This window comes from Bos indicus, chromosome 15 (genome assembly GCF_029378745.1).
Source record: "Bos indicus isolate NIAB-ARS_2022 breed Sahiwal x Tharparkar chromosome 15, NIAB-ARS_B.indTharparkar_mat_pri_1.0, whole genome shotgun sequence".
NCBI lineage: Eukaryota > Metazoa > Chordata > Mammalia > Artiodactyla > Bovidae > Bos > Bos indicus.
Genome location: NC_091774.1, coordinates 67,775,119 through 67,792,289, shown reverse-complemented (window position 1 = coordinate 67,792,289; position 17,171 = coordinate 67,775,119).

Genomic DNA, 17,171 nt, shown 5'->3' with positions numbered 1-17,171 from the left:
ATCAATTCTTCGGCGCTCAGCTTTCTTCACAGTCCATCTCTCACATCCATACATGACCACTGGAAAAACCATAGCCTTGACTAGACAGACCTTTGTTGGCAAAGTAATGTCTCTGTTTTTGAATATGCTGTCTAGGTTGGTCATAAGCCTCCTTCCAAGGAGTAAGCGTCTTAATTTCATGGCTGCAATTACCATCTGCAGTGATTTTGGAGCCCCCAAAAATAAAGTCTGACCTATTTCCACTGTTTCCCCATCTATTTCCCATGAAGTGATGGGACCAGATGCCTGCGGGTAAACCCAGGGAACGGAGAAGGCCCTTCTCAGATTATCCCAGTGAATGCTCTGCCCCTAAAGTTGATCAGAATCTAAAAGAAGTCACAGTATTAATGTCGTACTCAAATGAAGAAACATCTATAGTGGGCAACAAGCAATCAAGAATACCATGATAAGACCCCTAAGATCTTTGGGGATTTACAGAAAGAGACCAGAATCCCAGATACCATGTGTGTGTGAAAGTTGCTCAGTCATGTCCAACTGTTCATTTATTGAAGGTTTACTATGAACACAGACCTATACTAAATTTTTAACATCTACTATTGCAGTTAATTCTCATTACCACCACCCTGTGAAGTGAATATATTTTTTTAAGATAATTTTTGATGTGGACATTTTTGCAGTTTTTATTGAATTTGTTACAATATTGCTTCTGTTTTACATTTTGGATTTTTGGGTCATGAGGCATATGGGATCTTAGCACCCCAACCAAGGATCAAACTTGTACCCCGTGCATTGGAAAGCAAAGTCTTATTAATAACTACCGAATTTCCAGGGAAGTTGGTGAATATATTCTTGCCATTCTCATTTTAGACATGAGGAAACCAAGGCTCAAAGAAAAGAAGTGATTTCCCAAAGTCTCACTGCAAGTGGCACAGCCAAGATTCAAGCAGAATCTCTCTGCTGCCAAGACCAGTTCTCCTAACCACTATGTAAGAGTGTCTTCACAACTTTATCATGCCACGCTCAATTTTTAAGTTTGTCAGGAAAACCCTAAAATATGTGTCAGCTTTGCTCAAACACTTCTATAAATCAGGTTCAACTCTTCTTTTGGGTCCGAAGACTTGATCATTCATTAAGCCCACCCAGAGACAACCTGCCAATAAACATGTAATCCCAGGCACAGGTTTACACTTTGGTATTGAAACTATAAAGACAGATAGATAAATATTATTGCTTGGAGTCCTACAACTCTCTCATACTAAATATTTCTGTAATATTTCCTCTGGGCTTCTCTCAGCACTGATGTGTTTTTTTTAGTATTCCTCCAATTTTGGCCACTTTCATCTGTTCTGAATAGAACAATGTTATTCTCAATCAGTCAAAACGTCATTTCCTTTTACAGCCAAGGTTCTGAACAATGATACTAAATAATATAAATGATGTTATGCATTTGATGACTGTTTTATGCTTTCTGCAGCCTCTTCTGGGACAAGACACTCAGGCTTCCCCTGTAAATCTTGCCAGCTCCCCAGATCTGCTCCCACTATCAGCTTCTCCCCTGGAAAATTTAAATCTCTGCTTAAAACATTAACTTCTTCTTCATTTAATTATTTTTTATTGCTAAGGGTTTCCAGCTGACTTTATGGCCCTGGGATGATTAATTTTTAATGCCTTTCTATCTTTCTTCTTTGACCAACTCCCTCCATTTTCAATTTGAATGCAATTGTACCTTTCTCAAAAGCATTTGTCTCTTGCTGGTTTGCATATTTCAGGGAGTCGGAGGTGGCTGATGCAGAGTGGAAGGCAGCATTCCTGCAGAGAATAACTGAAAGATAGAAAGCAACTCTGTGCCTTTCCTGTGAGTCTTGTTGACAGCAAACTCTCTAGCATCAGTAAATCTGCCAGTTCTAAGTCCTAGCAGACAATGAATTCCCTGAGAGGGTTACCGTGCTAAATTCTGTCATTGTCATGCACAAGGTATGGATTGAGTCATATCTTTCAAACTACTGAACATTCATTGGGGAAAACACAAATCCCTTTAAAAACATACCTTAAAGGCAAGTCATACCTTCTCCCAACCCCGTTCTCAAAAAACAAAACTGAAAGAAACTGAGGATTTGTTTTGCAAGTCAAAAAGTACCCGGCTTTTTATAGTCACCCAGTATATGGCTATTTAAATGTTGCAGAACATTTAATGACGTGGAAAAGATGTTCACTATATATTTGGTGGAAGAAAACAATCTGCAAAACACAGAGTAGGGTATAATTTCTAAAGGTATATTTATTCATAAAAATACTGAGGTTATTAATAATAATTCTGCCTAGGGATGATAGAAATAAATGTTTATTTTTGTTCTTTGCTTCTCTGTGATTTCTAAGTTTTCTATATGACTATGTATTGCTTTTACAATTAAAAAATAAGAGCTATAATTTAAAATAGAAGTTCCTTGCATTTAGGATGATAATTGAAATTAAATAAAGAACCAGAAACCAAATCCTTGAGAGTGTGTAAAGGAGAAATGGGAGATGCTCAAAATTAATAATAATATTTATCAGTATATTAAGGACAATGGTAGAAATATCATCTTCCTAACTCTCCAGGTTGTAAAAGTTTTACAAACATTTTACAAGCTTGAAAACTGGGGCTCAGAAAAGTTACATAAAGTGCCCAAATCTGCACAGATTAGGCTCAAGATTGACAAATTTCAGATCCCCATGACTTCAAAATGCATACAATTGTCACAGTGCCATACTGCCTGAACAGCAGTACATTTCTACACACAATTGAGCTACCCCAATAGATTCATTTATTTTATACAGGAGACGTATCGACTCCCAGCCCCAGTGCTAAATCAAGAGCAGGTTTCTAAACCATTTTTATTCTTGCTTTTAAAAAATATATGTGCAAGTGTAGAATAATATATTTTTTCCATTACAATTTATGAGCATGTCATAGTTTACGATGCATTTTTCACATCCATTAGTCTCCCTAACTATTTGATTTATTCACTAGGTAACTAAAATATCATCAAACTATACTTAAAATATTTAACAACCTGTGCAGAAAAATAAATATATATATAAATCAAAAATGAAAACCTCTGCTCCTATTTTGTCTACATAAACCAAAATATATATATTTATAGAACTGGTTAGCAGGTGACATAAATTGAAATAAAAGTTGTTTACCTGATTAATAATTTCTTCTAATACTATAAATTATTGACACTACCCTGTGTTGGATGAAGCTGTCACTAGCTATCATCATGTAGCCTCCATCTGTTTAACCACAATTTGACAGAAACTCTGCTAAATGGATGATCATTAGGTCATGAGTAGTCAAGGAATGTCTATTATCATCAACAATGTGTTATTTATGGTGATGATTCTTCTCTCAGCTTCCTTGAAGTAACAGCAATTCCATTCAAATTCTTTGCTAGGTCTTATAAAAAGGTCTAAATGTTTTCTATAGTCAATGGCTCTATGATCAACTAAGTCACCAAAAACATTTGATGACTTGTATTACATATTTTAATAGGTTGAATATAAGTCTTTCAACTTATGTGCTTGAATCCTAATTATGTTACTCTTAATTTTTTGTTGTTGTTGTTACTCTTAATTTTAAAAACCTGTTTCCACATCTGTGAAATGGGGATCATGATGGTTACTACAGAACTTAAATGTCATTATACATGATGCCTGGCATAGAAACCCTGTTAAACTTTAGCATTCCTTTTTATTAAAATGAATATAGTCAGTACCCATGCTAGATGGGCATTCCGCAGATTTTCAAAAACTGAGCTCATTGAATGAAAATGCAGTTTATGCCTCATGGCTCCCTCCCTCCCCACAGCCTCTCTCTTATCTCAGGAAGTGACCAGTGTGCAGGGAATCGGCAGTGTCTGGCCATCGTTACGTTGTCCACTATTTCTGTCACCACCCCACCCTCCCACTCTTGCAATCTCTCCAAGTCTCTTATACCCCAAATCCCATAGATATTTCCATTCTTTTCAGCAGAAATAGAAAGGAGACTCCAGAGTAAGACACCCTCTGCTGCAGAGACCCACAGCTTCACCTGGGACCCAGCACGGAGGGAGGGAGTACTAGCTTGTGAAGTGGTGAGCACCCCTGCAAGAACTCTATTTCCTCTGTGTGTGTGTGTGTGTGTGTGTCTGTGTGTCTGTGTGTGCTAATTAGCTTCAGTCTTGTCCAATTCTTTGCGACCCCATGAACTGCAGCCCACCGGGCTCCTCTGTCCATGGGATTCTTTATGCAAAAATACTGGAGTACGTAGCCGTGTCCTCTTCCTTCCCAATCCAAGGATTGAACCCATGTCTCTTATGTCTCCTACCAATGTCTAAGCTTGCTCTAGCAAGGATGAAATGCAGGGGAAAAAACCAGGAGATAGGAGCCATAAATAATAGTAAATGAATGGGCAGGGCTATGTTCCAACAAAATTGAATTTAGTTTGTCAGGCCCTAGGCCCTAACAGATGTCCAATGCACAACAGATACGAGTGAGTGCCTAGTGAGGCACTTGTGTTTAGCTGCTAAGCTGAGTCCAGCTCTTTTGTGACTCCATGCACTACAGCCCAGCAGGCTCCTCTGGTCATATGATTTCCCAGGCAAGAATACTGGAGTGGGTTGCCATGCCCTCTTCCAGGGATCTTCTCGCCCCAGGGATCGAACCCCGTCTCCTGCACTGGGCAGGGTTTCTCTTAATTTTGAAGGAAGAGCAGAATCCGGCTCTGTTGACAGAACTTTTATCCTCCCCCCTTACAAATTGAAATACAAAGCTTGAAGTGGAGGGAGTAAAAATTTGCATAAGACCAAAAAGACCTTCTGGGAAATAAAATGTCAAGACCTTTCAAACTTTCTTCCATGTTCAAAGTTATTGAAACATCTAAATATTTGAGGGGAAGATCGAGGGTGTCCCTGACCAAAGCCTATGGACAGGAAAGCTCTACCAAGCCCCCTGAGATCAAAATCACCATGAGTGAGAGGGAGGATATTGTTTCTGGATTTGCCAAAAAGCTAATTCCAAACCATGCATTCTGATAACATGATGTCTTTATAATCCTCAGGCAATGCGCTGGGCTAATTGAAAAACCTGGGTAGAGAAAGTGCTACTCCGCTGAGTCAGTGTTGGCATGAGGTACCCACATCTAGACATGACTGGGGTGTGGGTTGTTCTTCTAATCCCTGCTGTGCTATGCCACAAGCCAGCATCTCCTCAATCTCTATGGGCCGGACCTTGCAGGACCTGGTGGTTTTATGAAGCACCAGAGATCAGTAAAAAACAATAAGCCTTTGGAGAGAGAGACAACTTGGACTCACCATCTGGAATCAGCTGGCACCCCAGGCTTCTTGGACCCACCATGAGAAGAGCATCCTCTGAGGAAAAGACTACATTTCTTGCCACTCTGAGCAGATGGAATCCTGAATATTGCATAATGATGCATCCTTTTCAAATGACATCTATTTGTCCTAACAGACTAATGATGATGTTCCCTCTAATTACAAGTTTAGCAGTAAATTTTTACATGAAAGAATGAATAAATGAATGAAAGCTGGAACAGAATACCTATGCCTGAAGCAGAATTCCACATCTTTGGCTTCCAAAAACTCTCAATCAAATGTCCCTGAGAACTTCCTCAGATCTGACTTCCCACACAAACCTTGCAGATTTTGTGCACCGTGATGTGAAGTACACGGCAGTCTGGTTACATGAGAGTTGACACAAGCTAACAGCTTTTCAAAATTTCTTTTTCACCCTTGATGAGCACAAGTTCACAGTCCATAGGTCCCTGCAATCCAAATATCCCCACGGAAACACTTTGGGCATATCACTCAGGCTCTTCCTCCGAAGCTGTCAGGACCAAGGCAGTGACAGCGTTAGGTTTCGTTCCAGTGCACCTGTTAGGCGTAACCTAATTGTTTTACTCAGTAACCACTAAATCTGCCAGTCAATCTTCACAGGTTTTTCTGATCTGCGCCCCCACCCTAATACGCCTCTAGCCTCCAGCAACCAGAAGAAATTTTACCAAGCTCTGTCAAAGGGAACCATTATATAAATATTAAAAGACTGAAGGGCTGATCAGAACAGACATTTGGTATCATAGGATTTGTAAATTGACTTATGCACTGAGTGATATATGGCAAGGCATCAAGAGGCAATAACCATTTTGCGGGGGAAGATCATAAACCCATCAAGTACTCTACCCCATGTGCATATGGGACTACTCTGGTGCCAAAAAGTGATGCTATCACCTCATCCAAAAGAGCTAATGCATTTCTAACTTTACTATGAATGTTGTCTTTTAATAGGCCCCCCTCTAAAAAAGAGTTTCATTTTTTGTTGACATTTCCAATATGATCATTTACACAGTTGGAGAGAAGTTCTCCAAGAGCTGCACTGTAATTTTGATGTTCTGTACCCAAAAATTCCTGAAACCAGCATTTCCGGGGACTAAGCTTCATTTTAATCACTGGTGTCCTTATTCCTCTCTGTTGCTTCTTGCCATTTGAACACTCATCTGTTTTTACAGGGAATCATATGAAAGGCCATTCTGTGACATAGCAGTCCAAGAGCTCCCAAGAGGACATCAAGGCATCTATTCAGGACAGGTATGTAATCAGGCAAAGGGTGCTGCTGGCCAAGCATCTCTGATGTAGGCAAAATCATGCCTTCTTGGCAGAACACTGACAGCTCTCAGCAATATGTCCTATCCATGCTGGTGTTTTGACAGTTTCAGTACTATCAAAGTGAGTGTATACATGGGTATTCACGTAAGTTGTTTGACCTTGGACAAGTCACTGCATCAGAGGATCCAGTGGGGAAGCCCCCAGTAAGTACCAGGGGTGTTGATACCTGCCATTCCATCTAACCAGATGTGGGTAGTGTCGAATGAGGAAGTGGATTTTTTTTTTTTAATTTTTGGATGATTTTCTTTTTTTTTTTAATTTTATTTTTTAACTTTACAATATTGTATTGGTTCTGCCACACACCAAAATGAATCCGCCACAGGCACAGGAAGTGGATTTAAATGCAGTTTGTAAACTCTACAAAGAAAGCAAATAATAGAGAGAGTGGAGGTTCTGGAGCCAAAAATCTGGGTCAGAATCCTGTTGTATAACCAAAACCATTACTTCATCTCTCTGAGCCTCGAGTCTCCTATCCAGAAGGGGACAGTAATAATTATCACACAGGGTTCTTGTAAGCAACAGCATTGTGTGGTGCAGAGTAGGCACATAATACATGAATAAACCATTCACATATTTTAAGTGGGCTTTCACTGGTGGCTCAGAAAGTAAAGAATCTTCCTGCAATGCAGGAGACCTGGGTTTGATCCCCTGGGTCAAGAAAATCCCCTGGAGAAGTGAATGGCTACTCCAGTATTCTTGCCCGAGAAATCCCATGGACAGAGGGGTCTGGTGGGCCACAGTCCATGGCATTGCAGAGTTTGACAAAAACAGAGAGACTAATACTTTCACTTTCAAGGAGAAAAGAGATATAAATATGTGTTTTCAATCTCCATATGTAACCAAAAGTCTTTTACATCTTTTTGTAAGTTTGCCTTCATGATTTACCCATTTCTCACTGGAATAAAACAGGATGACAGTGTCTCCTTCATGGAAGATATAATCTCCCAGGGCCTTCACTGTACTATAAGATGCCTTCATGCAAAATTGGAAACTCAGCCCCCTTAGGTAGACACAGTCCAATGAAAGGAAAGCTTAGATTTCAGCTCCCACGAGCCACCTCAACCAAGGATCCTGTGCATGACACAACCAGGGCAATTATAAAAAACGGTCCTGAGGACCATTACATTGTGTGATACCCTGCGAAATCTCAGAGCAAGAGGCAAAACAGAACCTTCAAAAATTAGAACAATCACGTGCTTCTTATAGCCATACAGTAACCCACTGAATTTGCCTACTGAATTTATCAAAAAGTCACCCAGATGTCTTTGGTATTTAAAAAATTAAAATAAAATTTAAAATAAAGCGAGAAGTTAAAAAAAAAATCACCTGGAATGTAAATTTTGGTACAGCCACTATGAAAAATAGCATGGACCTTCCTTAAAAACTAAAAATAGAACTACCATATAATCTAGCCATTCTACTTCTGGGCATATATCTGAAAAAAACCCTGAAATCACGAATTCAAAGGTATATGTGCGCCCCAGTGTTCACAGCAGCACTGTTCACAGCAGCCAGCACGGGGAAGCCTCCCAAGTGCCCATCAACGATGACTGGGTTAAGAAGATGTGGCGTGTGTGTATTTATACATACAATGTAATTTTACCCAGCCGTAAAAAAGAAATTCTGCCATCTGTAGCAATGTGGATGGATCTCGAGAATGTGACATTTAGTGGAATAAATCAAAGACAAATATTATATGATACCACTTATCTGTGGAATATAAAAATATCACAAATGAATGCATATGCAAAATAGTAACAGACTCACAGATATAGAAAACAAACTTGTGGTTACCAAAGAGGAGAGGGAAAAGTGGAGGGACAAATTAGGGCTATGATATTAACACAAACTACTACACATAAAATGGATAAGCAACAGGATATACAGTATAGTTCAGGGAACTATGCCCATTATTTTATAATATCCAATAATGGATTATAATCTGCAAAAATAATGAATCTCCATGCTGTACATCTAAAACTAATACAATATTGTAAATCAACTATATTTTAACTTAAAAAAGGAAAGCAAACCAAAAATAAATAAATAAAAGTCACCTAATAAGTCATTAAAAGTGAACCTCCACTTTGGTCATTTCCAGTGAAGAAGTAAGTCTTGAGCTCTCATTTAACATTCTAAAGAGTTCCTTGATTTCCTAACCAATCTTGTTTGAGTGTCTTAAATAATGCATTATTTCTTGGAGGTATTAACCCATGGTTTCTCTAGTGAAGCTGCAAAAATTAAGCCACATTTAGGACCAAAGGGTGGAGAAGGCGATGGCACCCCACTCCAGTACTCTTGCCTGGAAAATCCCACAGACGGAGGAGCCTGGTAGTCTGCAGTCCATGGGGTCGCTAAGAGTTGGACACAACTGAGCGACTTCACTTTCACTTTTCACTTTCATGCATTGGAGGAGGAAATGGCAACCCACTCCAATGTTCTTGCCTGGAGACTCTCAGGGACGGGGAAGCCTGGTGGGCTGCTGTCTGTGGGATGGCACAGAGTTGGACACGACTGAAGCAACTTAGCAGCAGCAACAGGACCAAAGGGAGAGAAAAGATAAAGAGAGCCTAGATAGCAAGGTCCTCAATGTAATGAAATCTTTTTTTTCACTTCAGACAAAAAGAATATGCCACAACCTCAAGAACGTGGTTACAAGTGTGGTTCTAAGCCCTTAAGATATAAATAATAAATGTATATTCAAATACCAATAGTAATAATAAGAATAAATGCCACTTGTTGCCACATAGGGATTGCAGTTAACAGACTATTTTCATAGCCATTTTTCATATAATGCTCCCCAATAACCCTACAAAAAGGAAGCACAGAAACAGTATTCCCTTTGGTGATAAGAGGTCAAGACAGAGAGGAAGAATGACTTGCCCTTCACTACACATGCATCGTTTGTGGATTTAAACAGAGGCTTCTGACTCTCAGGCCTAGGCCGTGCCGTGACACTCCTGTCATTTTCTAGATTCTTTCCATTATATTCGCCAGTCTCCCCAGCGCCCATTTACAGTTGTCTAATGTGTGATAAGCAAGCCTGGAGATCCCATACAGAACCCACTCTTTATTCTCCTCCTGCCTGTAGACATCTGCTCCAGCCCTCCTCTTCTCTCATCCACCAAAAGAAGTAAAGTCCAAGTAGTGACCAAATAAAGGTCCTGTACATTGTCTTTCATGCACTACACACACGTATCAAAGCAATGACTCCACCCCCGAACTGAGAAGACGCTCCACAGCGGGAAGCAATACTGAACTAGATGCCCTTTCTTTTGAAGAGGCTCAGGGAGTTAGTCACATCAGGCCAGATGGATGGACAGGAATATCCTTTGAAGATGCCAAATAGATCTGAAGTGCTGAAGACAGCATCACTTAAGGGCCCTTCAAAGCCCCCAAATTGCTAGCCATTTTACGCCATCAGAAATGGGAACTGTCTCATTAGGGGGACCTACTGTGAGCTTGATAACACAGTGTAATGTATGACTCATCTTTGAGCCCAGTCATGCTGACAGCTTTTTGATTTAGTGTTTTTTGAATCAATTTTCCCATCACACTCACACTGAATTATGCTGAATAGTTTACAGTGTCCTGGCAAAGTCAGCGTACCATTTAATGAGTCAGCAGCTGGTGTCTACATATGGCGGAAAGCTACCTCAGTGTTACTCTGAGGAAGGGCTATTGTGATTGTTCCCATTTTGCAGATGTACAATTTTACTGCATGCAATTAGTCATGGTTACTTATCTGGTCTGAAAGCACATTCTGGCTAACTTTGTCCAAGTGCTAGCCAGGTCGCCTTGGCCAGTCACCTAAGCTCTCTGAACCTGTTTACTCATCAATTATACTAAGAGATTGCACTAGATAATCTCCAAAGCAATTTCCAAAAATGTTTTTAATTTTCTGACTGTCCTCAAATCATAGTTTGGAAAAGCGCTGGATGCAAATCCAAGTGAATAAAAACCATGGAAATCATTCTAAGCTAGCAATATCCAAGAGAAATTTTCTACAATGATGAAATGCTCTATAACTCCAATTTAGGTCAAATAGAGTGACCAATTTAAGTCAAATATGCTAGCCACCCATAGCTAGCAAATACTTTAAATGTTGCTAATGAGACAAATAAAACTGAATTTTCCATTGATTTTATTATTAATTAAAATTTAAATATCCCCATGTTGCCATCATCTACAATATTGGACAGCACAGGTCTAGACAAAGATGTGCATTTCCATGGTGAGTCTCAGGAGTGCAGTGATGAGAAAGAAGAAATAACAATTTCTAAAATATAAGGGACAACTTTTTTATAGTTTGGATATAGTTCAAAATTTTCCATGGCCGAAGTTCTGGGCCAAATGGCAGATTTCCACTCCATCCCTTTCATATAGGACTGTCTTTTGATCCCCAACAAGAAAGCTATGCCTGACAGTTTCAACAGTAAGATTATGGAGACTTGGACCAGGGTGGCAGCAGAAGAGATGGAGAAAAGTAGGAAGATGATGGATGTATTTTAGAAGCACAGCCAGCAGAGATGACTGGTGGTTTGGATGTGGGTGATAAGGCAAAAGCAGAAATAGAGGTAGATGACATGTAGATTTCTGACCTGAACAGAATATTTTCCATACTACATTTCAGTGATATCTGGTCTCTCCCACGTTTATGTGTTGTGAAGCTCTGACTCAACATAAATACCTGGATTAAAGTTGCCCTCTCTCTCTCCATCTCACCTCCCAAGAATAAAAGATTGCAGCTTTATCCTGAGAATGGAAGGATTCATACTGTCAAAATCATAGAGACACTTCCCAAGTTTTGGAAATCTGTAGTCTCAGCTGTGAGACCTCTCTTCAGCCATAACATGAGTTATCCAACAAGGTCTAACCAGCTTCACCCATGAGGATTATCTCCCCTCTTTAGCCAAGTGGGGGAATGGAATTTTAACAAGTAAAGTACAAGTTAACAGATAAGTACAATAAATCCTCTACTTGGGAGCACATTCTTAAGTCCACTTTGGTGGTAAGTCCAACAAAGTTAGCTTAGGTGCCCAGCTAACACAACTGGCTGTATACTGCTGCTTTTAGCTTGCTTCACACATCTTGGGCTTAAAATAAAGATACTGTACTAGTGTACTCTATACAGTTTTGTACAATAGAGAACACAAAAGCATAACCACACGTACAGGATGCGCACGTGTGCCAATGTACATAAGAAACGTGACTGGACATGCAAACGCATGTTCACGTCTTTGAGAGTTCGCAATTTGAAGGTTCATATGTAGGGGGCTTACTGTATCAGAAAGTGGTAAGTAGGGAGCTGTTCATAATCTATAGAACAGAGTTATCGGAATCCAGGACACAGCACTGACATCAAATGGAGAAGGTGTCCAAAGCCATCATAAAGACTTAGAACCAAGAATCTGTAAACCAAGGAAATGGCCAAAGTGAAACGATTCTGAAATATGAGGAGAAAACACCAGGGTGACCCAGTGCATCTTGCCTGTCGGCTTAAATACTACCTGTGAGCTCACAGCCTTTGGCCCAGGCCTTAAAGTCACTCAAAACACCTGGCCAACCATCACCTTAGCAACAAAGAGAGTAGGGGATAATGCAAGTGTTTTCTATCAATACCAAATTAATTACAGAAACCTAACAGTTTTTTCATTGCTTACTTCTTCATCACATAGTAGTATTTAAAGCAACACCTTTTCCAACGGAAATGAATACAACTGGATACTGCCAATATGTCACCTTTTTGTATGAAAAGGACTCCGCTGGTATTTGAAGGATGTTCCTCCTGATTGCCTATTGTCATAGCCTGAGATTAGAGGGGAGAGAAAGTATGGCTTCTGATTGTTACAGCCATGATTAGAAAGGCCTCCAGTCACATCTTATTAATTTACTGTGGAACAGAATGTCACATTGACATTTCAAATTATCCTCTTGCTTTGTTCACAGGATTATTTTGAGCTTAAACTCACTGGGCTTCTAGCTTGGCTATTTATGTGAGCTAAGAACTCTAATCTCCTAATGTCTTGACCTGCACACTAGACTAAATTTTACTATTTATAAAAAAGATTGATTGTCCTACCTTGGGGTCAAACAGGCCTGGGTCTTCTTGGGTTAAGTGATTTATCCTTTTGGTGCCTTAGTAGCTTATATCTCATAAAGAAAATAATATTAACTCTCATGTTTCTTCTGAGGACTGTGTGTGATAATACAGGAAAGGCTTTAACAACTACACCAATAAAAGGCAACTCACAGTAAACTAATAGTTAACAATCATAACAGCTAACATTTTTAGCACTCCCTAGAAGCCAAGCCTTTTGTTGTCATTGCTGTTGTTGTCGTTCAGTGGCTAATTAACGTCTGACTCTTTGTGACCCCATGGACTACAGTATACCAGGCTCCCCTGTCCTTCACTGTCTCCAGGAGATTGCTCAGATTCATGTCCACTGAGCCAGTGATGCTATCTAACAATCACATCATCTGCTGACCTCTTCTCCTTTTGACTTCAATCTTTCCCAGCATCAGAATCTTTTCCAATGATTCAGCTCTTTGCAACAAGTGGCCAAAGTATTGGAGCTTCAGCATTAGTCCTTCCCGTGAATATTCAGGGTTGATATCCTTTAGGATTGACTGATTTGATCTTCTTGCAGTCCAAGGAACTCTCAAGAGTCTTCTCCAGCTCTACAATTCAAAATCATCAATTCTTTGGTACTCAGCATTCTTTATGATTCAACTATCATATCCATACATGACTACTGGAAAAATCATAACTTTGACTATATGGACCTTTGTCAGCAAAGTGATGTCTTGGCTTTTTAATATGCTGTCTAGATTTGTCATAGCTTTCCTTTCAAGAAGCAAGCATCTTTTAATTTCATGGCTGCAGTCACTGTCCACAGTGAGCCAGGCCTTTGCATAATCTAAATACATTTATTAACTTAATTTTCACACCAACTTTGTAAAATAGACGCTATAATTATTTTATTTACTTTTTAAATAGATTTGGCTGCACTGGGTCTCAGTTGTGGCGCTCAGGATGTTGGAATCTTCACTCTTCACTGCAGTACGCAGGATCTTTAGTTGCAGCGGGTGAACTCTTAGTTGAGGCATTGGGGTCTAGTTCCCCGACCAGGGACTGAACCCAGAACTGCTGCATCAGGAGCGTGGGATCTTAACCACTGGACCACCAGGGAAGTCCCTGCTGCTGCTGCTGCCGCTAAGTCACTTCAGTCGTGTCCGACTCTGTGCGACCCCATAGACGGCAGCCCACCAGGCTCCTCTGTCCCTGGGATTCTCCAGGCAAGAATACTGGAATGGGTTACCATTTCCTGCTCCAATGTATGCATGCATACATGCATGCTCAGTCGCTTCAGTCGTGTCTGACCCTGTGCAACCCTATGGACAGCAGCCCACCAGGCTCCTCTGTCCCTGGGATTCTCCAGGCAAGAACAGTGGAGTGGGGTGCCATTGCCTTCTCTGAGCGAAGTCCCTAGACACTAATAATTATTACCTCCATTTTACAGATGAGGACACTGAGCCCCTCGAAGTTAGATTATATTGCCACCCAGGCAATCTGGCTTCAGGGCCTGAACTTATACAATCTGCTACTTTGCATCTATCTCGATTTCTTCACAAAGCTACATTTTCTACAGTTTGATCTCCAGCCTAAACTTCCCTCTGAAATCCAAGCTCACATATCCAATATCCAACTGCTTTCTCATCATTTCCCCCTAAAACTCTAACAGACTCTCCACTGGAACAGGCTCAACTCAAGTGTCACATCACATGCGTTCCTCACCCTCTCCCTGAATCCTGTGCCGGTTACCTTACTCTTTGTGTCACTTACGTCGGTTGTATCCTTCCAGAAATGACCGCTCTTCCTGCCTCTTCTTCTCTCGAACCACACGTCTACTTCATTAGTAAGTAATTACTGGCTCTTCTTTCAAAATATTCAGATTCACCACTTCTCATCACCCCCTCCACATCACCCTGGCCCAAGCCATCATCATCTCTTGCCAGGATCACTGCTACAGCCCCCCTGACAGGTCACTCCAAATCTGCCCTGTGCCCCTACATTCAGCATCTAGGAGCCAGAATCATCTCCATACCCTGCAATGACTCCCGTGCCTCCCTAGGTAAAAATCATAGTTTGTATGAGACCCCACATTGGACACGACTGAAGCGACTTAGCAGCAGCAGCAGCCACATAATACTGTCCTCACTGTTATCTCTGACCTCGTCCTTTGCTATTTTCCCTCTCTTTTTAAAAATACTACTTAATTAATTTTTGGCTGTGTTGGGTTTTCATTACTGTTAAGCCTTTCTCTAGTTGCAGTGAGCCGGGGCCATTCTTCATTGCAATGAGCAGGCTTCTCATTTTGGCGGCTTCTCTTACTGCAGAGCTTGGGCTCTAGGTGCACAGGCTTCAGTCGTAGTGACATACAGGTGCTCTGCGGGCATGTGGAATCTTCTTGGACCAAGGACTGAACCCACGTCCCCTGCACTGGAAGGCGGATTCTTAACCACTGAACCACCAGGGAAGTCCTTCCCTCTCTCTCTCTCTGTTCCAGCCACACTGGCACCCACTGTTTCTGGATCACAACAGAACACCATGATCTCATAACCTTCACACTTACTATTTCTTCCTCCTTGAAAGTTGTTCTGCTGGATATTGACATGGTGCCTTCTTTAACCTCCTGGACTCTACTTACTGAAGGCTTTACCTTCTTTTTCCTTTGGTCCTATTTCCCTCCATTGTTTCATTCTTCTCCATCTAACACATTATGTATTTCCTTATTTGTTATGTTCATTACCTAACCTTGGGCTTCCCTGGTGGCGCAGCTGGTAAAGAATCTGCCTGCAATGCAGGAGGCCTGGGTTCAATCCCTGGGTTGGGAAGATCTCCTGGAGAAGGGAAAGGCTACCCACTCTGGTATTCTGGCCTGGAGAATTCCATGGAATATATATAGGCCATGGGGTCACAAAGAGTTGGACACGACTAAGTGGCTTTCACTTTCACTTTACCTATTCTTCCCACTAGAATGTAAGCTTTACAAGGGCAGAGATTTTTAATCTATTTGGCTCATGTCTGTATATTACCATCAGAGAAGGCAATGGCAACCCACTCCAGTACTCTTGCCTGGAAAATCCCATGGGCAGAGGACCCTGGTAGGCTGCAGTCCATGGGGACGCTAAGAGTCGGACATGACTGAACGACTTCACTTTCACTTTTCACTTTCATGCATTGGAGAAGGAAATGGCAACCCACTCCAGTGTTCTTGCCTGGAGAATCCCAGGGATAGGGGAGCCTGGTGGGCTGCCGTCTATGGGGTCGCACAGAGTCAGACATGACTGAAGCGACTTAGCAGCAGCAGTACATTACCATATGTAAAATAGATGACCATCACAAGTTCGATGCATGAAGCTGGGCATTCAAAGCCGGTGATCTGGGACAACCCAGAGGGGAGGGAGGTGGTAGGGGGTTCAGGATGGGGAGACACATGTGCACTCGTAGGTGATTCATGTCAATGTATGGCAAAAAACACCACAATACTGTAAAGAAATTATCCTCCTATTTTGCTCACGTCTGCATCTCCTATACCTAGACCATGTGGGCATATAGGTGACGCTCAATATTTATTTAGTGAATAAATGATTGAATAACTCAGTTCTCTCCCCACAAGGAGCCGAACACCTACAGCAATATGCCAAGTATAATGAACTACATAATGATCTCCTAGTCCTAGTTCTCTCCTGAAGGTCTATACTTTTCCTCATGTTCAATCTCAGTGACTCATTTCTTTGGGGTAAGTGTTATTAATCTACAAATACTTATGAGAAGGAAAAAGTAACAAGCTACCATCAGTAAATGGTATCTTAATGTAAATTGGTTTACATAGTTTCTCCCACCTTGTGAATTACTTGAGAACATGTTCACTTAGAAGTAAAGAAAAAGATGACTAGGGAAGACCAATAAACCAAGGAAATAAACTGATGTCCAATAACCAGATATTGCACATATGGGAGGTGGTAGAGGAAGGGGCAGAAGCCCTGGCATGGGAAGGGCACTACAGGGAAAGATGAATGTCTCTTTCCTGCATATGTGCCTGGGCTGGTCTAGAATCTTCAGGAAGAGATCTTTAGTCCCTGGTACTACATCTCAGGCTCAAATGAGAACCTTGGTTGTTTTTTGTTTGTTTGTTTCCTCTTTCTATTCTTTTGCCTTGCTATAAGAGTTTACATTCTCCCCCTCTCTCTGCAAGGCTGCTGCTGCTACTGCTGCTAAGTCACTTCAGTCGTGTCCAACTCTGTGCGACCCCATAGACGGCAGCCCACCAGGCTCCCCCATCTCTGGGATTCTCCAGGCAAGAACACTGGAGTGGGTTGCCATTTCCTTCTCCAATGCATGAAAGTGAAAAGTGAAAGTGAAGTCATTCAGTCATGTCCGACTCTTAGCAACCCCATGGACTG